Consider the following 26,489-nt stretch of genomic DNA (forward strand, 5'->3'; position numbering starts at 1 on the left):
AGTATAGTATGCAAACACTGCACTATATCACACTAAGTATATGGAGTTTGGAAGTCACTTGCAATGCGTGTAAACTTTACCTTAATCCAGCATAGTGAATAAAGATCACCTTGAAGGTGATAAAACTCTGTTTCTATATCAGGTGCCACTTGTCCATCACTATAATGAGAAGCAATTGTATTGATTAAAGCCAATCAAGCAATTATCACCCAAACTTCACGCATACAGAAGGGTAACATACTCTGAAAAGAACACCAAGAAAAGAGAGGTAAAAAGGATAAGAATAAATAACGTTTCAATAATAGCTTAAAAAAAGTACTATTATTACTGTGAGTGAACATTGAACAACATGTCAAATACCTCATGCAGTGCCAACGCCTTTGAAAAACCGATAATAAATGAATAGCCCCTTGATGCAACCTCAAAGGGACGATTCAACTTGAATAACAGCTGCAAAATTGAGATGTATAATTGCAACAAAGTTAAAACACAATTGCAGAAAACCAAGTACCCTTGAAATGTGGCGAGACAAAACATTTAAAGTTTTGACAAATATAACAACCACTGTAGAAAACTTAAGAAAGTATGGCTCCAGTGAGGCAATTAGTATAGATATTACAAATTAAGTTTAACAATAAAATGTAGAATTAAGTTAACTATGATATACTGAGCACGTACTAAAGCAAGTTCAAGCAGTGCATCCCAATTTCCAATATGCAAGAAGAATAATATAAGTGTTACTGATAAATGAAAGACTCAATGCTACGAAAAATTTTACATGCCATAAATTGAACATGATTGAGGAAAACAAATAATGCAATAACTTCTGGTATGAAAAAAAAAACATAATTTTCCATTATGTATAAATTCTCCTGTTATTATCTAAAACCGACCTAAGTTAATCCTACTTCTTTGTCTTGCACACCTTTGCTTGGCTGGCAAAAAAATACTGTCTAAATTCAAATTCTCTAAATGAATCATCTTCAGTAATCTGTGTTAATGGTTTGTTCCCAGGGTTTAGCACTGCAGCTTGATCATCTCCATGGTCCATTCCTCCAAAGTCCCAATGTTTCCCTCACATAACTGCATTACATGAAAAAAGTAAACACATACGGAAATTGACAGATATTTTTTAAATTGGCAACACTAATGAAACACATAAATTGACAGCTACTTTAATATTGTCATCACTAATGAAACACAAAGAATGAATTAATTTTGTGAATCAAGAGAAGACAACAATGACTGAGAAAACACAATACAAATATAGCTAGAGAAAGATGTTTGATGAGTACTTATAACTTATAAGAACATAGAGATTCAAATTTCGCATAGTAAGGCCACTGAGGGACTTCAAGTCTTCGAGACAGAGTGCTAAACAACAATCTACATACCCTAAGGAAATTGACAGTTGTTTAGTAGGAGAAACAATCAAGAAGATGAAAATAAGGCCCCAACATGGTCTATTTTTAACATGGAAAAATTATATAATACGGTCTTAAAGAGTGAATAAAGAAAAATTCTTGGGGGGGACAATAGACAAAAACTGAGCATGCTCATTCAACAAAGCCTTATTCAACTACAAGGAATTCACTACACAAAGCCATTTTGTGATTCACTGCCATCCTATAGTATGTCTTAAACCAATTTCTAATGATACTGCCTTGAAAAAAGATGTGTACTAAAATAATAAGCATGAACCGGGGAAATTGAATTCCCAACTATGCTGGACTGGCATCAAGTGTCGTGTCCCTACATACCTGTATCCAATTGAACTTTTCCTGTTATTATGACAAAAATTATAGACTGTTTGTCATATAAATGAGTTGTGATTTGTCCTTTTCGTGCCTTGACAGAGAAAAAAACTAACAGTAATAACAATAACAGGATGGAAAAACATTATTGTCCTTTTTTTCTTTTGGGTGTAGGTAGGTGGGTGGGTGGGTGGGCAGTAGGGACATGGGAGGGGGATGGACCAAATTGCATCATAAATAAATAAAAAAAATGTTGTTAGTTCATAACACTTTAAAAAATGTAGCTACTTACCTCATTACCATGCAAATCAACCAGTGTTTTCAACTCAGCTCTACGGAAAAGTGCTACATGTACATGTCCTAGCAGAAAATATAATAGGTAAAATCACAGAGAATAAGGGTAGCCAAGAAGACTAATTAGAAAGACCAACCAATGAATTTACTTAACTAATGCAATGCAATAGTGCTGAGCAAACACAAGTACCTTGCTTATTGGATATGCTACAGGAAAACAAATCCAAACAAGAATGCAGACAAATGGGGCTACAACTGCACCAATAGCCAACCCATATCTAGAACAAACAGATTGTGGTATAATCTGTTCATACAGACTAGTAGTAATTAGCGCATGCAAATTCACCATGCTGATTTAACCAGGAAAATTGAAACATCACGATGCGAAAAATAAATTTGAGTTTTCTAAAAGCACTTCTTCAGAAAATGTATCCATGCTACAAGAACATAACTCAAGTTTTCTAATAAGCACTTTTTCTAATGGGCAGACACATTCCCACCTCAATTCCCCATGTCGCAAATTGCAGGGATAAGAAATCAGTTTTACGTGGGTAAAATTGGGCACGAATACCCTAATAAACCATAAATTGCACTGCAAATTCAAGCAGCTGTCCACCTGTTCCAAATTTTATAGCTCTCTTCTAAAGAAATGTTACCTAAGATAAATCCCTCACCTCTCCAAACAGAAGTATCAATGTAACTAAAATCAGGATGGCACCCCAAGCAGTGATCAAACTATACAGAAATATGGGAAGTGCCTGAGGAAAAGAACATCTAAAAACATCAAGTACTTCACGTTACATGTTACTAAAAATAGCTTGGTTCAACATGTCATAATATATGTACCTCCATGGCAGCAGCATTGCATATAACCACAATAATTACGAATCTGACACAGTTCACCCAGAAATCCAAGGTAGGTTTCCTCAATGAAAACTTGAAGGGACAAATATAGTCCAAGAGACAAATAGTAGTGCAGATAATAAAATACCAAAACTGACAACACATACAAAAACACCGAGTACCCTAGATTTATCCCTCCTGTGATCTTGAACATACAAACCTTATAGTACTTAATGGACCAACCGCTGGCATTGCCTCCCAGCTCTCCTTCCAAGATTCATACTCCGACATGGAATAAAACGCTAGAACTTTCCCATTTCTGTGAGTAGCCTGTGCAACAATAAATACCAGTTATTATAAACTTCACTTTCAGTTCCACTAGACAGTAATGGAAGTAAGATTGGACAGGGATTAGCATTCTTATTCCTTCCAAGATTCATACTCCGAATTGTCAAAGTCCCTTTGGTTTGAGAATCAAAAGCTGGGTTGCCAATAAGAGCATTGACAAAAACCCATAGATGGTTCTTCACTGCGTGGGCTTTGAGATTAGCATTCTTATTCTTTTTATTAACAATACTCATTACATAGTTTGTTATCTGGTTGGTAACATAATCAAGAACACTGAAGCATCATGTCTATGAAAAATTGAAGTTTGGACTATCTATGCATTTAGATATGTAAACTTTTGTTATATTCACATACTAAAATAAAAATATGGTTTTTTAAGTGGGAATGGCACACCCACGCATGAAGAATCCAAGAACTAACAATTAGTGGTTAACTGATATGTCATTAATTAAACCTCCTTAGGGATGAACTGTTTTGCAAATATGAACCGAGAAAAGTAAAAGAAGAGATGCTAAAATCATTTTACAAAGAAAATTATCCCTTAGTCATTAGAAGCAGAACACCAGGTTATGGAATCATTTCTTTTGAAAACGACATAAACAAAATGTTGGTGCTTGCATAAATATTTAATAAGTATGCAGTAATTCACATTCAGACGTCAATGTTTTGAATCCTTATAGGATTCAAAGGCAATGTAGTGAGAAACCCCCAAAAGGCAGTCATATTCCACCAACACAAGAATAACTTATAATATATGGCTACATAACAATTTCAAATTGCTTGAGCCATGAATAAAAATGTAGAATCTGAGGAGAAAAGTAGGCACAACATATAGAATTGAGATATTTATGGTTATAAAATATTACCTTTGGCAGCACCAATTTTCCATGAACTAATAAGCTAATTCAACAACGCATCATTCTCTATCCCTTGAGAACCAGAAACAAGACCTTCATCTTGTTTGGTTAGCATGTTCTGCAATGCATGGCCAAACTCATGGAAGACAGTCTCAACCTAATTATAGCAATCAATCAATGTGAATATCATGAAACCGAAATGGAAAAATCTGCAGAACAGTTGCAGCTTATATGACTCCTCAGAAAATTGCAAACCTTCCAGTGATCAAATAAATAGATATAATCATATAGATATTAAAAAATAATAGTAATATCTATCTCAGTTATTAAACCCAATCCTTAAAACATTCTCTAAAATCAGAAATAGTAACCAATACTTCCACATGAATTGGCATTTATACAACTTAAATTTATTCAAGTTCTGCTCCATTTGGAGAAGTACACACAGAAGTATAATCCATCAATTTTTTGTAGAACACTTGAATATGAGCATTTGAATTAAAAAATTATATAAATAAATAAATAAAAAGGCATACCTGAGAAAGTGTGGATGAATCAGATTCCATAGAGGCAATTTTTCTCTGTTTTTCCAAAACAACCAAATTAATAAACTAGGTAGAAACAATCATCAACCGTTCTAAGTCAACACTGCCATTCTCGGTCAAACAGTTAACTAATGAAAATTATAGGAACAAAAAATCTTCAGTAGAAATTGAAATCAACAAGAAGGAAAAAATTAAACCTATATTTGAGGTAAGAGATGTGTATATTGATCCAATCTTTTGGTTTCTGAGGGGAAAAAAAGGAAAATATAAACAAAAAAAGAAATCTGAATCTTGAATTCATTGAGAGAAAAGCGAAGAAAAGAAAGAAAGTGAAAAACAGAGGTAGAGAATGAGAGGAGAGTGGTGTGTACCTCAAGGCTGAACCTGGAGCTGGACTGAATCAGCAAATCTGGTGCAGAGTTCTAATCAGAGAAGATCGAGGGGTCGATTGAACAGAAATGGAGGGAAAAATTAGGGCAAAGATGAATTATCCATCTTCGATTTCATTTCCGACGCATTAATGTGCCTCGCCGCCTGATCATTCTCATCACAATCAGCCCGTTCCAGATCGTCGTTTTGATGAGTCTGGCGGTAGTCCTTTGTAGACAAAGGTTCTGAAACAGTTGAGGGGAGTGTAGGGTCTGCATTTGAACATACGGCTTATGGAGGGATTGGAGAAGATCAAAGGTAGGGTTAGGGTTTTGAAACCGACAACGAGAGTGAAGAAGACGAAGGTAAGGTGAGGTGAATGACGCGACTGAGCTTTGATCGAAATCGACTGAGGTGTGAAAGAGGCGCGTAGGAATTTTTCATATTTGTTTGAATTAGTAAAGTCATCCCCTACCAAACTGATGGTCGGCTAATGCATTTGGATACCAAAACAACGCCGTTTTGGTATCAGCGACCAAATTATATTAGTCGCTAAAAATAGCATACACAGCCCCCTTTTTAATTTCATTCTTCCGCCCATATTTTTGGCGACAATTAGTGTAATTTGGTCGGCAAAAATTACTTATTTGCGACCAAAAATTTTAGTCGGTAACAGTATCAATTTTTAGCTACGAAATTTACTTTTGGTCGGCAAATGTCATTTTTTTGCGACAAAAATTTTTTTGGTCGGCAAAAGTGGTCGGCAAATGTGTAAATTCTTGTAGTGATATGTCAGTTATGAGAAAATCTATTGAAATTGAGACAATTGAATTGGAAATTGAAAGCCTTGGAGGCGCTATAACCCGAAATTGACCTTACAGTTTTGATCAGCACGATTTTTAGGCCATAATATGATTTTTTGTAAAAATTTGATTTGTAATGAAATAAATTGATTTAATTTGGCCCAATTCTTAATTAGGCTTACTTAGACTCATCTTAGATGACTTAGAATCAAAACATAAGAAAATATCTCCTGTGAGAGAGAGAGAGAGAGAGAGTGAGAGAAAATGAGAGAAAGAGAGAAAGGAAGATCAACTAAGGACTTGAAGATTCAAGGAATTGGAAGAGGGTTCAAAGAAATTCCACTCCAGGTAAGTGAAAATCAACCTAAATACCCTAAATCCTTCCTTAAAGTGATAAGCCTCAAATCTTAAAATGTGATTTATATACTTACATAAGTTTGGGTTATGTAATAAACATATTGTTTGAGCTAACATCCATGGGATTCATAAGGATTTATTCTATTTGGTGGGTTTAAGAGTCAATGCTTGTATTTTGAGCTTGTTTTGGAATAAATTGAGAATAATCACCTTCTACCCTTTAAGTGGTGCATGTTTTACACTCATATATGTGTAAGTGATTGTATATGTTTTGGTGGTTCATGAAGAAGAGAAAAACATGGAAGATATGAATGTTATATATTCCATTAAAATGGTTATGATCTAATTGAACTTAAGATTCATGTTATTGTGATAATATATCATGATAATGAAGTGATTTTTCCTACATTATGCCTTGAAAATATGTTTGGTTAGTTAGATTATTGTTGAACTTCAGACTGCTCAAAACAGGGCCTACGACCGCACATGTGGGGCCCATGGCCGCACGTGCGAGACATAGCCGTACGTGCGGGGCTCACAACTGCACGTGCGGGAAAACAGGGGAGGCAAAAGATTGCTTTCTGAAATAAAGGCACGTGCGGGCCGCACGTGCAGCACACCTTTCTGCACGTGCGGCGAGGGACTTCCGCATGTGTGGCTAAAGAGGGAAAATTTTGTTGGTTTCTTTTACTCTTCTCAACCCTCTGAATGTGTTAAAATGTCCATTTGATTCTTCTGTAATGTTTATAATTGAACGGAACTTAACGAATCGAACAATAAATAAAGAGGAAAAGACTAAGGAAAAAAATGAATACTTACAAGTGTATGCTATGTATAGGTCACATACCGAAAGAGGCTATTGTGCAACCACACCCCTGTGAGTAATAGTAATGTAGTGTTATGTTTTGCTTACTTCTATGATCATGCTTTTACTTGTGAATAACACATGTTATTAATACGACAGTATGATTGGAATTAGTCGAGGTAATTGAACAATGTTACTGTCGCGGACTCAAGTTCGTTGAAAATCTCATAATAAAGGTGGGCCCAAGGCCGTTATGATGTGAATTGTTTATGATTTATGACATATGGCTCTAAGGCCGAGATAAATGGAGACATGTCGATGTTCCATCTATTGTATGATGATATGGACCTCATGTGACTAACGATGCTAAAGTCAAGGGAGATGGAGACATGCTGATGTTCCATCTACCCAATATTGTTCTAGACAGTTGTCGATATGTTAGGCTCAAAACCATTCCGTACTGTGTTGGGCCTAAGGCCATTTTGTATCTTATGTGGGCCTGAGGCCATTTTGTATTAACTTATGGGGCCGAGGCCATTCTAAGGTATGCTTATGGATGAGACCTGTACCTAGTTTATACATAGTCTCTAACTCTTATGCTTATTCACTTACCTTTTCTACATTGCTATTATTCACTAAGCCTTGCTCACTCCGTATTTATGTATGTATGTGTAGGTGATCAACGTGGAGGACAACCCTAGGTCAGCTTCATGAGCCCCTTTTGCTGGACATGCTTCGTTGAGTTACCCAAATGGATTTTTCCTTCTTGATCGGGACCCCTTTTGTTTTATTTTGGGAAGTCCTATATGTATATATATATTGGCATGTTTGTCTAGCCTTGGAATACTTTCTTGGATTGTATTATTAATACTTCACTGTTGGATTACTACTCTTTGTATATAAATGTACATGTGTGGACTCAATGGGTATGAATGGTATATAACATATTATAATCCTGTATAATATAATGTATTATGATCCTGACATATAGACACAGCTTAATGGCTGTTGCACTTGCTATTATATTTGCTTTCGTTCAGGCCTCGTATGGAATATAATTATGGAAGTTGAATTTCGAGGCCTAAGTATAGGCCGGTCATGCCCAAACGTTTAGGGGCAAGTTTGGGTTGTAGTAAAGATTCCTACTCTTAATAGTGCACGTTGGCTTGTTTTTTTTATCGATGATTATTCTTGAATGACTTGGGTGTGTTTAATGACATCAAAGAATGAAGTTGCATCCCTGTTTCAGAAATTTCACAAGATAGCGGCCACTTAGTATTAATTTCCTATATGAATCCTCCGCTCTGATAATGGCGGTGAATTTGTTAATCAGTATTTGACACCATTTCTGAATGACCATGGCCTTGCACACCAGACAACTTGCACTACTACCCCTCAACAAAATGGAGTGGTAGAGTGTAAGAATTCTCATCTCCTTGAAGTTGTACGTGCTACCCTGTTTAGAACTTACATGCCTACGGTTATTTGGGGAGAAGCTCTCACAGCTGCTACTTATCTCATCAATCGAGTCCCTTATCGTATCTTACAATTCCAAACCTCATTTCATGTTCTTCATGAGGTTATCACTGCTCCAACCGTCCCAAATTTGTCTCCCAAAGTATTTGGCTGTGTCGCATTTGTGCATCTTCACAAACCCGTACGCACTAAGTTGGAACCTCGTACTCTTCGCTATGTCTGTGTTAGCTATGCCTCCCATTAGAAAGGCTATCGTTGTTATCACCCACCTTCTTGTAAGATCTATGTTACTCTTGATGTTGTTTTTCATGAGGTTACGATGTATTACTTTTCTCTCAAGTCTCCACTTTAGAGGGAGAGTAGGAATGAAATGCAGAACTCTCATGACATTTTAGATCTAGATATTCTGGATTTTATAAATAATGAAAGATATGAAACTAATGAGGAGCATTGTCACAATCTTGTAGGAGTTGAAGTTGATAACAATAAAGAAATGGATCCAATGGAAGTAGTACAACAACCATCACCGGTGCATCCAGTATCATCTCAGGTTTCACAAGAGCAAGCCCCTTCTCCTCAATCAATGCCATTTAACTAATTGGGCTCTCCGATTGACTCTATCCCTGAACCTCAGGTAAATCTCTAACCTAAACAAAAATTCCTACCTGATCGAGCCACAAAAGGAATACCTAAAGCAAAACATGAACATGTTCTTAACTCTAAGCCTAAGTGCTCCATGAGTAACTTTGTATCATGCCATCGACTGTCAACGGATTGTGAATTGCTTGTGAATCAATTATCTACTGTATTTATTCCTAGTAATGTACAGGAAGCTTTGAGAGATCTCAGGTGGAAGGAGGCAATGAATGAAGAAATGAAGTCTTTCTAAAAGAATTCAACTTTGGAGGTTGTTGATTTACCTAAAGAAAAGAAACCTGTCAGATGTAGATGGGTTTTCACTATCAAATACAAAGCTGATGGAGCTATTGAACAATTCAAGGCCAGACTGGTTGCCAAAGGGTATACACAAACATATGGAATCGATTATGGGGAGACATTCGCACCAGTAGCCAAAATTAATATTGTTTGTATTTTAATTTCTCTGGCTGTGAATCTGGATTAGCCTTTGCATCAATTTGACGTAAAAAATGTGTTTCTGCATGGGCATCTCTAAGAAGAAGTTTATAGGGTGTTTCCTCCTGGATATAATCTACCGACTAAAGGAAGCAAATAGGTTTGTAAATTGAAGAAATCACTGTATGGCTTGAAACAATCCCCTAGAGCCTGGTTTGGTTGATTCACGAGCTCTATGAAGGCGTTCAGATATAGACAGAGCAATTTAGATCATACTTTATTCTTGAAGCATAACAGAGGAAAAATCACAGCCCTTATTGTTTATGTCGATGATATGATAGTGACTGGAAATGATCCGGAAGAAAGGAAGGCATTGCAGAATCACCTCACCCATGAGTTTGAAATAAAAGATCTTGGTCTGTTGAAGTACTTTCAAGGGATTGAAGTACCGAGATTAGAAAAATGTATTCTCTTGTCTCAAAGTAAATATGCCTTAGATTTGTTAAATGAAGTTGGTATGCTAGCTTGTAGTCCTGATTAGTACTCTGATGGATGAGAACCTAAAACTAAGAATTCATTCAAATCAAGTGCCCACTAACAAAGCACATTATCAGAGACTAGTTGGGAGATTGATGTATCTTGCGCATACTAGATCGGACTTGGCTTATGTATTGAGTGTTGTCAGCTAGTTTATGCATTCTCCAAGCGAAGAACATATGAATGCAGTTATTTGTATCTTGCGATACTTGAAGTCATCCCCTGGGAAAGGAATCATGTTTACAAAAATACGCAACATGGAGATTGAGGGCTATACCGATGCAGATTTGGTTGGATCAATTAATGATAGACGTTCTACGCCTGGATACTTTACATTTGTAGATGGAAACCTAGTTACATGGCGAAGTAAAAAACAAGAGGTAGTATCTAGGTCCAATGTCAAGGCCGAGTATAAGGGAATGGCTAAGGAGTATATGAATTATTGTGGATCAAAAATTTAATGCAAGATTTGTGTATTAAGAAGACCAGTCCCATGAGATTATACTGTGATAATAAGTTAGCATGTGATAAGACTAAACATGTTGAGGTTGATAGGCATTTTATTAAAAAGAAACTGGAAGCAAAGATCATCGAAGTGCCTCATGTTCGTTCTCAAGACCAGCTCACTGATGTGCTCACCAAGCCGGTATCAAGCCGGGCATTTAGTAGTTGTCTCGTGAAGTTGGGCATAAGTGACATTTATGCACCAACTTGAGGGAAAACGTTGAAGATTGATTGGCATGATTGGAGTGTGAATAGGTGTTAATTATATTATATTATCAATTATACTAGCTCTATCAATTATCTAATTATTGTAAATCATTCGTTTCTTATATTGCCGTGTATGGCTATATATATTCCTCCATATTGGACAATAAAGTAACTGAATGAATAGTCCCTCTTGAGAACCTCTGAATTCCTTTGTTTTCTACTATATTACTTTATATCAAGAAGTGACATTCTTCTTGTTAATGAACCTACTTATTTGGTCTTTGGTCCTTGTAATTTGACTTGGATTTAAACTTTCATTTTTCATACAGAGATAATCTAGAGTTAGCTCGGATTTTTATTCTGTAGAGTTTCAGCCCTCATTTGTACCTAAAATAAAGAAAAAGTTAAAAGTTAAGAATTAAATTATTTTATTATGACAAATGCAGTGTAGCTTTATGTCGTGCACCAATCAGGTTGACACTGTGCATTAAAAAAGTAGATCAAACTCAACTAACTTACAAGTTTCTCCACAACCAACTATAATTGCCAGCAATTCCAACCATATTCTGCCATAATAAATGAACTTAGAATGGTATCATTTCTCAGGTTGTCAATCTTAAGCCACCTTACATTAATCTGCGATTTAACCATTTACGCAAATGTGTCAATGAGTAATTTTTTTCCAAATTGATGGCTTCATGAATTTCTTGAGAATCATTTCTTAGTACTGAAATACAAAAAACAAGACAACAAGCAAATCCACATCCCAATGGATCAAAAAATCTGAAAAATTTAGCAATCAATATAGTTTAGAATGCATATGCACCATAACATCAATGAAAAACGAATAAATTTAAGTGCACAGATGATTCTCACATGAATGTCCCATTCAGTGATTTTTTTTTTTTTTTTTTTTTTTTTTTTTGCGTTCATAGCACAACTAAAGAAAACTTGTCTACCAGTATCCTATGGAGCTTTCAAATGGATTCCTGCAATACCGAGAAGCGAGAAGGGTAGTGTCAGATGGGTTGGTGCTTGAATAGATTGTCATGACATGTGTAGGTTGAAAAACCATAAAGGGTGACAAGGTATTGCGGCTATAAAATAGTTGTGATGGAGACAAGGCTACCTAATTGGGTAGGATGTCAAAGTGTGTGACACAATTGTTACCAAGTGTTATAAAACAATTCTCAACTTGATGATACGAGTAAAAAGTTAAAACTAAAATATGATAAATTTAATCCCCATTGAATGAGTTAAGGAAGGGTAGATTGGGTATGGTACCATTGGTATCAAACCTACAAACTCAAGATTAATAGGTGTAAGAAAAAAGGAAAATGACTGGGAGTACTAGCATTCAAGGCCCATAAGTTCACTTGCAAGGGCATGGAAGATGCAAATTAAGGCCTTGGTTTGCAAGTTCAAATTTAGATTGAAAGTTGTCTCACAATAATGATGCATTTGTGTGTGGGAGGCATTATTGAAAATTGATGACTAGATGTAAGCTATGAAGCACGGATGCTTCCAAGAAAGTGGCGTGTTCATATTGGATATCGACACTCATTGAACACTTCTTGATATTTGTCTGACACTCATCTAAATGTGTCTTATTATTTTATAATTTTTTTGAATCCAGATACTCTTTGGATACTTGGGCGACACGTGAAATTAATTAGAAGTTTAAACAAAATAATCTGAGATATAAAAATAAAAGAAAAATAAGGTAGAGTATCATTAAGTTGCCTTTATTATTTTGAATTATATATTAATATATATAACATGTAATAAATAAATATATGACATTATATATTTTGTATTGTTCCCGATGTGGCGTGTCTTATATTTTTTTAAAATTAATGTATCGGTGTATTCATGTCCTGTCGTGTATTCGTACTTCTTTAGATGTAAGAATCAATAGTAGATTCAGAGGAGATTGACAAACTAGAAGCAGATAATTAATTGAAAGGCGTGCACGTTTTTGCAAGAGGCATACACAATATCAGTCTAAAGTAACGAATCGAGTGTGTGGCAAAAGGTAACTTACTTCTTTCTATGCTTGAAATTTTGCTGAAGTTTCCGTCACATGAGTGCCGAACACCTATGTGTGCTCAAAGCCAATGATCTTACGCCAGCGCTTTGTGTATGCTTTTGCTGAAGACCAACAATGTAACGGCATTAAATACGTACATGTCTATGAGAACACGGGCATCTACATTCAGTCCAGAACAGGCCAATGCAATGGGGACGTCCAACTCAACAACTTTCCCAACTGATCTGAATGTATAAACAGCAAAAAAGCTGGTGAGCCCAACTGCTTAAACTGCGAGTAAAGGACAATGTAATCATTATTGATTAATTCTGACAAAATACAAAGGAAAAAGAAGATAATTCAATAGAAAGGCCTATTCTTAATAGGCAAGGTTGGAACATGATTGGTCATTGCTCTTCCTAAATAGGGATGGAGTATCCAAGTATCAAGTCAAGCCTAAAAAATCATGATGTCACATAGCTTTGGCATAATGTATGTTGGAGTTCAATAAACTAAATACTAAAGCATAAAGGAATTACATAAAATTTTGTAGAATGTGCGCATTTTCTTGCCTTTTAAACATTAGGCATAAACTTCTAGGTGTAAGTATCAAGCACCTTAGATTCTTATCAATTAAAGTTTGACAAAAATGACAAAAAGGAAAAATGCTTTAGGTCCAACACTTATTGTTCTTCTTTTGTGGGACCATTGATCCAAGATGGGCATTTTCAGGCTACATGGATATGTTGAGTCCTGTTAAACAATTGAGCAGCTCATAGTTGACCACTTGATTGTTAAGTCATCAAATTTTAAATTGGCCTTTACCGTAAGAAAATTGTCCACAAATTTCCTTAATAATTTAGCATGATGTTTTCTTATTTCACAGAAACAGTTTTATAAACCCAGATCTGTTATGTTGTGTTTAGTTAGGGGATTTTAGGAGGGATTTGGAAAGGAAAATAAAAAAGTATGCGAAATGTGAATAAAATATACCTACATTTCACCTAATTTCACACACCTTTTCTTTGCTCTTTTCAAATCTCCCAACCAAACACAGCGTTAGTGATTCAGGATAAAACGTTTACCAAATTAAATGTGACAAGGAAAAATATTGCCTTATTAAGCTCCAAATATTGCTTTATATCTTGAGGGCCTCCCTAATACCCAATTTTTTGTGGGATCTTCTATTTTGCGATTTTTGTTTCTTTTTGAATCCTTCAAGTCTTAGGAGTTGTTTGGGATGACCTAAATAAGTGTACTTTTTGTCTTTTTACGAAAAGATGTGCAGAAAAGTAGAGAGATGATGTGATAAAAAAAGATAAAAAAATAAAAAGATAAATTATTTTGTAATAGTCAAACTTGGCCTTAGTACTGCACCAATCCAAAGGACTCATCGTAGCGCTGCAATTACACAAAACACAGCTAGAGGTAGAGCTTGTCTTTGAGACCACCTGTGAGTCCTTCCATATAGCAAGGATCCTCTAGAGTGATTTTTTCCTAAAGTTTCCTAAAGTGCTACAGTGTATGGTTGAGATTTACTGGCAAGTCACATCAATTTTTTTGATGTGACTTGCCAGTAAATCTCAACCACACAATATAGCACTCTAAGGAAACTTTAGGAAAATTTCACTCTAGAGGATCCTTGGTGCCTTCCATAAAGATTTCATATCTAAATTTTAATGCTTAAATTAACTGATAAGCCAAACAAAAGTTAAGAAACACCGACACATTTACAAATGTAGCACGTTGTGTTTGACACTATGTCCAACACCAACACAGCACCGCAGTTGTTAGACATTTTTCAATACCTGTCTGACACATCCAAACATATCTTACTATTTTTAAAAATTTCTATACTTTTAGACCCTTAGGGAACGCATGTCTATCACTTAAGCACAGATGAAATATATTACAAGGAGCAAACTTCATGACAAATTTACAACCATGTATTAAACGCCTTAGACAAAAAAAAAAATAAAAAATGAGATGGTTTCCACCGATTTCAAAACACTTTTTATCAATTTCAAAACACTTTATATCAATTTCAGAGGACTCTCTAACATTTTTACATATTTCCGAAAAATTTATTTACATTCCAAGGTCGATATTAACCAGTGCCCTAGAGCAGGTTGTTAGCCTTTGCCATAAAATTAAGCATAATTACTATTTCCTTTCAAATTTCAATCAATTAAAGTATATCCTAGTGTGTGGAAAAATGACCACAACATTTGAATTAATTACCTCACCAGTTTTTCGTGAATTAAAATAAGCACAAGTACAATAACATATGATCAGCAACACACTTCTAATCTAAGTACAATCTCAAGTGAATCATCATGAAATCTAAGTACAATCTCAAGTGAATCATCAAGAAATTCGAAGAACTAGCTAAATTTTCATCAATTCAAAACCCTAAACCCTACATTCATCACATCAATCCACAGATAAAACTGTAAAAACTACAAATTACAAAGATAAGTCAAGGATTGACCAATGAACATATATGTACACAAATACAAATACAAATACAAATACTGCAGAATCAGAGGTCTACGTATCTGTGTTGCTTTGGTTTCTGTGGAGTAGTGTGGGAAGAGAATGAATGTATATTGGGCCCGACTCTTGTGGGCTTGATCGAGCCTGGCCTAGTAGGCCCAAATTTGTAAGAGTTTGGGCTTGGTATTTATAGAGTGAAGTTGGGATTGAAAATTATTCTTGAACCCAGCCTAACTAGATTATTGGTAGATTTAGTTTTGTTTTTATTTAAAATAAACGAAATAATCTTAAGAGAAAATACACCCACTAAATTTTAAACTTACGATATAATTAAAAAACTAAATATTTGTGCCCACTTAACTACAATCTTATTTTTTATTTTCAAGAAAGTTTTTATTTTTATTTTTAATTTATTTAGATCTGGCTAACAATTAAAAGATAAAATATTTGTAAAACACAATACATTTTTTTACTAACTTCAATGCAATTTTATTGAAATCAATATACTTTTCAATATTTTTTATATATTTTTAAGACATTTTTTACACACTTTCTAACGCTAAACAAGTTTTAGGGGCACTTGTTAACATTAAACAATCTCAAGTGAATCATCATGATTATTTTAAGTACGCTTTTCGATTTTTTATAAAAAAATATATAAAAAAATAAATAGTTGATGTGACTCAAATAAGTGTACCTATTTAAGAAATATCAAACAAACTCTTAATTCTAAAACAGAGCTCGGAATAAAGTTTATATATGTCTAGGAATTTTATTTTTTGGTACATCAAAAGCCGTGGACTAGGAGTATTACTTTTTAATCAAATAATTTCTATGGTAGGATTTTGGGCTTCTTGGTAAAAGATAACATGAGCTAGAAGTGTAGAGCCATTTATATACTTCTATCATTTATTATGTATCCCTAACTATTCTTTGGCTCTTTTGGGAGATTTATGTGAAAAAATTAATAGATGAACTTATTGTTCCATACGTTCTATAATAATTAATAGTATTTTTTGTCAAATATTATTAAAAAAATATCACTGATTGTTAATTTTCAGTGACAGTTTAAAAATTGTTACAAAAAATGTCACCAATTAAAGTTTTAGCGACAATTTAAAAAAATTTCACAAAAAAAGTCACTAGTTTTCAACTTTTAGTAACAGTTCAAAAAAATTGTCACAGAAAAACGTTATTGATTATAAATTTTAGCGACAGTTTATAAAAATCGTGACAAAAAAAAGTTACTAAATATCAATTTTCAGCAATATATGTAAAAAAATCGTTACAAAAAATTATTTTTAATAACGATTTTATTGGGATTTATTTTTTATAGAACTTTATGAGAATTAAGTCTAATTATGAAGACCTATTGGTAGTTTATTCTATTTTAAACTTCATGAGCCAATATATAGTAAACTTTGTAACAAATTTCATCATATAATGATATATAAATAGATTTTTTATATAAAATAATGTGACTTTTTATTATTTTTCTCTTTCAAATTGAAACATTTATAATTATAGATTATAATTTAAAAATATATTTTAAAAAATTATTTGTAAATCAACTTTCAACAATCATCTATACAATCAAACCTTGCCTAAACACACAACGCAAACCAATAGACAAAAAATCACCATATAAAAATCATTATTTGATTTTAATTTTTTGAATTCAATTTTCTAAAAATTGAATGTTTTAATTTTCGTATTTTTTTATCTTTAGTGAATATTTTTAAAATTTTATGTAATTTTTTTTACTTTTTTAGATGGACATTACTTAGATGTATCTAAAAAGTAAAAATTTGAAAAAAAAAATATTTTAAAAAATCAATAAATATACAAGAATACGAAAAATGTACTGAATTCTATATATATATATATATATTTGTATTTTTGATATTTAGTGAATTTTTTAAAGATTTTTTTTTATAAATATTATACTTTTTTAAGTGTATTTGTATTAGGTATATCTAAAAATTTTAAAAATACTTAGAATATTAAAAAAATTTAATAAAAATAAAAAAATATGAAAAATAAAATATTTTAATTTTTTAAAAAGTGAATTCTCAAAATCCAAACCAAATATGCTGGAATTTAGGAACACCATTTGATTATAAAAAAATCAATGGCAACCGTGAAATTTGCCAAACTAGCTGAAGGTACAATTACCATATAAAACAACAATGATTCATACCATTAAAAATAAAGACACTAATAATATTAATGTATTAGGAACACAAAAAAAAAATATATATATATATATAACCACTGTCACGTCATTAATGGTTCTATTAGAGCATCTCACTTTGAGTGCTTTCAACTATTTTTCTAATATAAAATCACTTTAGGAACACTATCGGGACGGATCTAGATTATCACTAAGGGCGTACAAAAACATATTTGACAGTGTAAATTCTTATAATTTTTAATTATTTTAAACTTTTTAATATAATATATAATATTTTTAAAAAAAATTGGGGTATAGTCGCCCCCACCCGCACCCCCTAGACGCATCTTTGATTAGGAAGAAACAAATAAAGAAAAGTAAAGTGAAAGAAAAGAAAAGGGCCCGCAAATATATTTTCTTCTATATATTTGATTATGATGGAATTAGTAAGGAAAAAGAGAAATTAAGAATTCTAATTACAAAAAAGAGAAATTAAAAATTCTAATTACAATTAACCACTTTTTTTATAAACATATTTAAACTTTCTTATATTTTAGTATATTTCTCGTAAGAAAATAAATTTTTAGTTACTAACCTATTATAAGAAAACTAGCTTTCTTCTAACTTTCATTATTTTCATACTAAACAAACTAAGACAAAGTTTATATATATATATATATATATATATATTTTTAGTTTTCGTCATTTTCATACTAGTTAGTCTATTAAAAAAAAATCAGTCTAAAAAATCCTTAGTCCCAACAATGGGGCTGCACCAAGAGGGTAACAATGGGGTGCCCTGATTAGTTGAATTTCTAATGGAGGACATGGGTGCATGATGGGCCCATGGGTGATGCTTTGAGTGGTAGGGACACCAAAGGCTCATCCTCCTTTGCAAAAAAAAATTATTTTTTAGTTTTTTTTGGGTAGTGATGTACAAAAAAGGGCACTCTATGGGGTCCGGATCTTCTGCCGTGGTCTCTTGGGGCGGTCCCTGCAGTGCCCCAAAACGACGTCGTTTTGGGGTAAATTTTCAAAAAAAAAAAAAAACAAAACAGAACACACCAACACAGAGAACCAAACCAAGGAAGAGAGATGAGGGAAAAAGATACAAGCACAGAGGAGGAGAAAGAGAAAAGAAGGTCATTTGTTTTTTTCTTGGCGTGAAGATTTCTTATCTAGGATCTCTCTTTTTCTCTCTTAAAAAAAGAAAAACCCTTTCTTTTCTTTCACTTAAAACTTTCTCTCTTTCAGAGACTGGCCCAGCAGATCGAAATCTCCATCTTTTTTTTCTTCTAGTTGTTGACGATCTAAGTTTCTTGCAATGGTGTTACCAAAACACCCACTTTGTGTTTCTTTGTATTTATTATTAATCTTTCTTTATTTTTTGCCCCCGGTTTCAACCTAGATCTGAAATGCAGAAAGATGGATTTATGAAGAAAATCAAAGTTTCAAAATCTCTATGAAAGATTTGAGATCCAAAATCAAAGAGGAGGAGAGGAAATTATTTCGGACTGTTGTTCTTTGCTTTTGTTTGTATTGATCTATTTTTTAGTCATTTTTGATTTATCATTTGGATGTTCGAAGTGTTTATATGTATGTGTGTATATATATATATATATATCAGAATATATATATATATATATAAGATTAAAAAATCTCCAACTTTTGTTTGAATAATTGTTATATATATATATATATATATGTCAGAATATATGTATATATATATCGAATGGGTTTATGAGGGATTTGAGGAAAACCCAGATGAGAAAATGGGGTAAATCATAAAACCCAGAAAGAGAAAGGAGATGGAGAGAAGGAGATGTTGGGAAGGGTGGGCAGAAGTTAAAATTGGTGGGATGTCATTCTTCTTTTCTCTTTCTCTTCCTCTGTGCTTGTATCTTCTTCTCCATCTCTCTTCCTTAGTTTGGTTCTTGTGTTGGTGTGTTCTGTTTTTTGTTTTTTTGTTTTTTTTTTTTAAATTTGCCCCAAAACGACGTCATTTTGGGGCACCGCAAGGGCCACCGCAAGAGACCACGGTAGAGGATCCAGACTCCTATTCCTGCCTACAAGTGCAAAGCTCTAGCCATTTTGTGGTAGTGTTTCATTTCCCAAAACCTATGATTTCATTCACCTACTATATAGGTGATCCATCTTGGAAAACACAAAAAATATTCTCATTTGTAGTTGAACATGTAAATAGAAATGATAACCATATTGTAAGAAATTAAGATTTTAGAAATAAAAATTTTAAAATTTAATTATTTTTTAAGAATAAAATATTTTTTTTAAAAATTATACAAAAAAAAAACTTTAGGGTTTGATTGTTCTAATAAATAATTTTATATTTTTAATTTTGAGAGTTTAAACTCTAATATTTTGATTTATTTCTAATTTATACCATCTGTTTATTTTCGTTAAATAAAATTAGGAGTGCAAACAAGTCAAGTCAAGTCAAACTTTTGAATGCTTAAACTTGTTAACTAAGAATTAGTTGAGCTCGAGGTTGAGCAAGCCTAAATAATTAAGATCGAGTTCGGCTCATCAAATATTTGAGAAATTCCAGGTCAGCTTGACCCAACTCGATTACAAAAACAAGCCAAATTCGAGCTTGAGCTTGATTTTTTTTTCATTAATTTACTTTAAAAAAAAAACTAGAAAATTGTTTGCAAAATATACAAGAATATGTATATTAATAATAAATTTTATCAATTAAATATATAAATTTACACAAATACAAAACACAATAGGAAAATTAAATAAATTAATATTTTTTTAATATGTTATTAAAGATAAATATTAAATTATTTTCTTTATATTTACGAGCCTTATCAAGCTGAGCTTGGGGATACTTGAGCTCGGTTCGATTAATAAACAAGTCTAAAAATCGACCTCAGACTCGTTCATTTAGTAAATAAGTTGAACTCGAGCTTGAACAGCTCGATTCATTTGCAGTTCTAAGTAAAATTGACATAAAAAAAAAATATTATAATCATTAAATTTAGGGTAAATTACACTGACACCCCCTAAGGTTTTTGTTCAATATAGATTTCCCCCTCACATTTGAAAAATTGCACTTACCTCTTGTCAAATTAAAATGACATATTTGTTTCTTAACCTTTATAAATATAAAATAATAAAATAATACTGATATTTTATTCATGTCATTTCAAGAAAAATAATAATCATCTTTTTTAGTTTGACTCACACAAAAAATTGATTTTTTTTTATTTTGTCGTATTTTTTATTTTTACTAAATTCTTTTAATATTTTAAGGAATTTTTTTTTATTTTTTTAAATACACCTAACCTAGATATACTTCAAAAGTATAATATGTTGTGATTTTTTTTTAAATTCACCAAATACAAAAAAAATATAAAAATACAAAAAATCAATAATACTATAATAAATGTGAATGACAGTGTTTAGTAATACTGTAATAAATGTGGATGAATAGACGAGAAAGAAAAATGATGATGGAAATAAAAATGAAAATTTCAATTCATATATAAAAAATATCATAAAAATGTTGTGATAGTGATGTTGTAAACATAAATAATGTTTATGAGTGTTTTGTTTTAAAGTGAAAGGTCACCATTATGCTATATCATTATATTTGAAAATTTTATATAAAATTTATGTTTGTAAATCATCACTCAACAAAAATTTGTTCAGGTAGAATTTAATGATGGAAAGTTGTAGAATGTAGTCATGATGATAGAAAGAAAAAATGGTAGGAAAATGACAAAATGGTCATTTAAAAAATTTTAGGGTATGACATCAGCAATCTAGGGAGTAATTTGTAATGAGATTACAAACCTTAGGGAGAGGAACGTAATTTTTCAAACGTGAGGGGGAATCTATATTAAACAGAAATCTCAGAGGGTGTCAGTGCAATTTACACTTAAACTTAACCAAAAAAAAAAATGTATTTTAGGAATTTTATATATACCTATATTGAGTTTACTGACTAAAATATTTTTTTTATTGGTTTTATTTAACAGAAATAGGCGGATGGTTTAAAAAAGGGAATGGTAACTATATTGCAAGAAATTGGTTATAGTTTTCAAAAATTATTTTTAGATGAGTTTTCGTTTGTCTTTATATTATTATTATTTTTTCATATTTTAGTTTTTTTTTTTTAAAACTTATTAGATAGATTAGATGCATCTAAAAAGTAAAAATAAATAAATAAAAATAACTAAAATATGAAGAAAAAAAATCACTAAAAATAAATGAAAATCCGAAAAAAAATGCAAACAAATTTTTGTTTGTTTTTTGTGACTTTTTAAATATTTTTAGTCAATTTATTTTACTTTTGGTTGCATCTTATTTAGGTAAATCTAAAAAGTATATAATATAAAATTGATTAAGATATAAAAAAAAATTAATAAAAATAAACGAGAACTTATCTAAAAATAGTTTTTGAAAAATCAAACCAAACAGACACTAAGATTTTAGAAACAAAATTTTAATGATCAAATTACTTTTTAAGAACAAAATATTTAATTGTTAAAAGTATCATTGCTATATTTTTCATGACAAAATTAGACATTTAATGATGAATTATTATTTTTTTGGGACCAAAAGTTTCGCCTAAAAACGTAAACCTTGTTTGTACAAAATTATTTTATTCCTAAAATATATTTATCAGTGACATTTTTAAAATATTGTCACTAAATGTTTTTTTTTTTTCATTACTTTTCAAACTTTTAAAGACAACTCTCGTAGCAACAGAATTGGGCCCGTAATGTGTTTTTCAACAAAGTTTTCACATTTAGAGACAAACATGTTTGATTCTCAAAATTTTTGTGTGTTGTAATGTGATCTCTCAATCAATGGTAATTATTATTAATATACGTGTAAAAATATAAGAAAATATGTAAAGTATATTCAATTTAAATTCTTTTAATATTATTTAATCAAACAAGTAACAGATAGTCGTTAAAAAAATTCTAATAGAGAGAATAATCAAAATCACCAAGCAACTTGGTGGTAGGCAGTGGTAGGCAATGGTGGTGGAGATGGCAATGGTTGTAGGAGGATGCGGGTGGTTGTGACAACTGTGGTGGTACTGATGACAATAGTGATGGAAGGGAGTTGGCAATAGTAAAAGGGAATGTCTAACTCATATTATTTTATGGTGATTTCATAATGGAATTAAATGCATATTTTCTTAATTTTGAAAAATGTCTATATATTCTTATTTTTTATTGTCATAGTCTTTTTACCAGAATAAGGTCCCGTTTGGGGATTTACTTTTTTAGCCAATTAGCCAAAAAGTTACTAAATTAGCTAAAAAGTCAACAACTCATACCAAAAAGTCAAAGATTCTCTTTTCTTTCTACTTTTTGCACATCTTTTCGTAATTAGCCAAAAAGTCATCCCAAACATACAAGTTTTATTTACCTACCTTTTTAGCCAAATAAATAAAAAATTACTAAATTAATCTGTTCCCAAACGAGGCTTAAGGCATGCCTAGCAACAAAAAGATAATACATGACTAAAATCAACATTTCCTTCCACCTCATACCAAACATATTTTTTTAGATTCACCTAGATATCCTATGAAGTATAAGGACAAAAAAGCCAACTTCGTTCTAAGAAAAAGCTTTACATCATGGGGACGCCAACAATGAGTGACATATATCAGAAGCATTTCAATGTGTTTCTTGATATTCGACAACTAATGTTAATCACATAGTACGAAAGCTAGTCAACCCCATATTCGTACAAAGTGTGCAACACATGTTAGGATAATCATTGACTAATTAGGACTAATTTAATTAGTCATTATAATTTTTTTAAGAATTTGATTTTCAAGGAGGGATTATGATTTTAATTCTTCTTAAGAATGAGTTGAATTAAGGGAACAAACAGGTGTGTTTGATTGGACGGACTGGAAAAGGGGGATTAGAATCCATCGGACTTGAATTCTGGGACTGTGAATCCCCCGGACTATTTGGTTGGATTGGATATGTATCCTGTGTTTGTTTTTTCATGGGATTAGATGTCTGGATAGGACTATTTTCAGTGAATCCAACGTTTGGTTGGACGGACTGGATAGGATAAATGAACAAAAGACTATTTTACCCTTTTCAATTGTTTACTAAGTAATAGTAATATTAAACATATCTTTAATATTTTAATTATTTTTAATTAAATAAATTCGTTTTTTTTAAATTAAATAAATAAATAAATAAAATATCAATAAATTTTGTTTTAAATCATTACTGTATAACAAATCATTATTTTTTTTACATGCAAAACTTTACTGTGTTTGTTTATTTACACAATTCAACATTAAACATACTAATGGTTAAATTTTGTTTAAAGATATTTAAACATACTAATATTGATAAAAAAATTTGACTGGTACAGATTATTTTTATTTAAACAAATAAAAATTTATTGTTGAAATTAAACATACTAATGGTTAAATGTTTAAATTTTTTTTAAACAATTAACATTGAAATTATTTTGATGTACAGATTATGTTTAAACAATTAACAATTAACAATTAAATAAATGTTGATGTACAGATTATGTTTAAACAATTAACAAATGTTGATGTAATTAACAATTAACAAATGTAGATGTAATCAAATGTTGACGTATTAAAACATAATTTAATAGATGTTAAATAAATATACATGTTGATGTACAGATGTTGAAATAATTTAATAAACATGTTGATGTACAAATGTTTAGATAAAACATAATTTAAATAAATGAAATTATTTATTGTTGAAATTAAACATTTAATTGTTTAAATAAAACATCTATTAAAACATGTATTAAATTTAAATAATGAAATTAAATAAAACATAAACAAAATTTTAAAATAAAACATCAATAAAATATCTATAAAAAATTATTTAAAAAAATTAAATAAATAAAACATTAATAAAAAGTTAAATAAAATTATTTTATTTTTAAATTGAGACATTTAAATTTTATTAAATTTTATTAAATATAATACATAATTAAATAGTAGAGGGTCAAAATTGTCATTTTCGCATCTAATCCAAACAGTGATTAGTCCCCCCAAAACAATCTCACCCCCCCCAGGATAGGATAGTCCCCCATATGGGGGACATGGAGTCCGGCCGGACATGGAGTCCGCCGGACTAAAAAAAAATCAAACGACGAATAAGGAGGGAGGCCGGACATGGAGTCCAAACAGTGGATAGTCCCCCCCTTATCCCCCAATCAAACACACCCTTAATGTTTTATAAATAGTGAGAAGATTAACTCTCATATATAATAATCTAACAACTAACTTTCGTCGGTTAAAAAAAAAAAACCATGTTAGTACAATCATTATTGTAACTAATATTGTCCATAATCAAAACTAAATATATATATATATATATACACATTTAAAATCTTGAAATTGAAAAAAGAAAAAAAAAAAAAAAAAGGATTACTGGAACTTGGTAGGCAGAATAGTGAATTGCTCCTTTCTAGGGAGTCTTCTAGGATGGTAAATGAGGTAATTTATCAACATGGGCATTTTGCTACTTAAAAAATTGCTTCTATTATATTGGATAAATTACAAATACTCTCTGAAATTTGATTAAAATACGAATCACTCCATGTAATTTTGAAAATTTCATTTCATCACTTGAGATTTCTAATTTCATAACAAATCGTCACTTTTAATAATAAATTATCAAGTCAATTAACAGTTTTTAATGATATTAGAAATATGTTTCAATTAATAATTTGGGTAATTTTATTATTGTATAGGAGAGTATTTATGAATTTTATTTTTTTTAGTTAATTCTGTTAAATAAAAATTCTAATGAAGGGGTATTTGTAATTTTTCAAATCACAAAAAATAATTTATACTTTAAGTAAATCTTAAAAAGTGTATTTATAATTTCAATTGTGATAGAGACTTCCACTCATACATGACTCCCATAAATCCCAGTCTCATCTCAATCACTCATAATGTGGGGTCCATACATACATGAGTGGACCCCACATACACATCAAATGTCAAGATCAAATTGAAGGCCATGAAACCTCCAAAAAAAGAGGTCTCAAACATTTTTCTTATTATTTACCCTATTATTATTTAAGTGTCTTGCGTCTCAAGGAGTTTAGTAGATAAAACTTAAAAATTAAAATTATTAAATATTTTTTACAATATGTATTTTTATCTCTCTACGTCTTTGTGTAGAACAATAAAATTTGCATACCAGTTAAAATTCCTAACAACCAGTGCAGAAGGAGTGATGGTCGGGGTGGTCACGTGCCCTGGATTTTAGAATTTTTTTATTATTTTTATTTTACAAATAAAAAAAATATTTTAAATAAAAAAATTATAAAAATATTATTAGAATGAAATATCAATGACATTTCAAAAATTATGAGAATAATAATAGTTGTTTTGATTGAAAATGAAGAGACAACTATAAACCATATTATCTATGAAAATTTTATTAAAAATTTTGAATGTAACGGTAATGTTATTATTAGTGATATGTAAGTATAAGTAATCTCACTATAAGAATATGAAATTTATTGGATTATTAGTTACATTTAACATGTGAGGTTCACTCTCATGTGTTTATTTACTATTAATGGGTGATATCACATACTAATGATAACGTAGTATTACCATTATATTAAATTTTTAATCAAATTTTGTATAATTTTTTTTATCATTATATAATTTATTTTAAGACTTATATCCATATTTTTTTTGTATTGTCCATAATACACTAGTTACAAATAACATTATTTTTTTGATATTTCTCGAAATCAATCGTAAAAACTTGCGTGAAATATTTTTATAAAATTTTTCGATATTGTAATTAATAAGTGCCCCATTTAATTTAATTTTCTGGCTCCACCACTGCTAACAGCATCTACATCACGTTGGCTACTAAGGTTTTAGGATAAAATTTACTTATTTAGGTGCAAAAACACTCATTCATTAGTGAGAAAGAGTTTTTATGTGCATTACAGCCGAGTTAGGTCCAGGCGTAGTGAGGGGCTGCTTTATGG

The 26,489-nt window shown here is 31.3% G+C and overlaps 1 long non-coding RNA gene across 1 annotated transcript; it reads right to left on the minus strand.

Annotated features, from left to right (window-relative positions):
- Positions 1-3,567: 3,567 nt before the first annotated feature.
- LOC145790040 (uncharacterized) lies at positions 3,568-5,312 on the minus strand. The gene is made up of 3 exons (XR_014328671.1): positions 5,013-5,312; positions 4,633-4,677; positions 3,568-4,214 (listed from the first exon to the last, which is right to left on the minus strand). It is a non-coding gene; the product is annotated as an uncharacterized LOC145790040 (long non-coding RNA).
- Positions 5,313-26,489: the final 21,177 nt, after the last annotated feature.

The sequence above is a fragment of the Camellia sinensis genome, chromosome 5 (genome assembly GCF_055761805.1).
Source record: "Camellia sinensis isolate YWXY chromosome 5, ASM5576180v1, whole genome shotgun sequence".
Taxonomy (NCBI): Eukaryota; Viridiplantae; Streptophyta; class Magnoliopsida; order Ericales; family Theaceae; genus Camellia; species Camellia sinensis.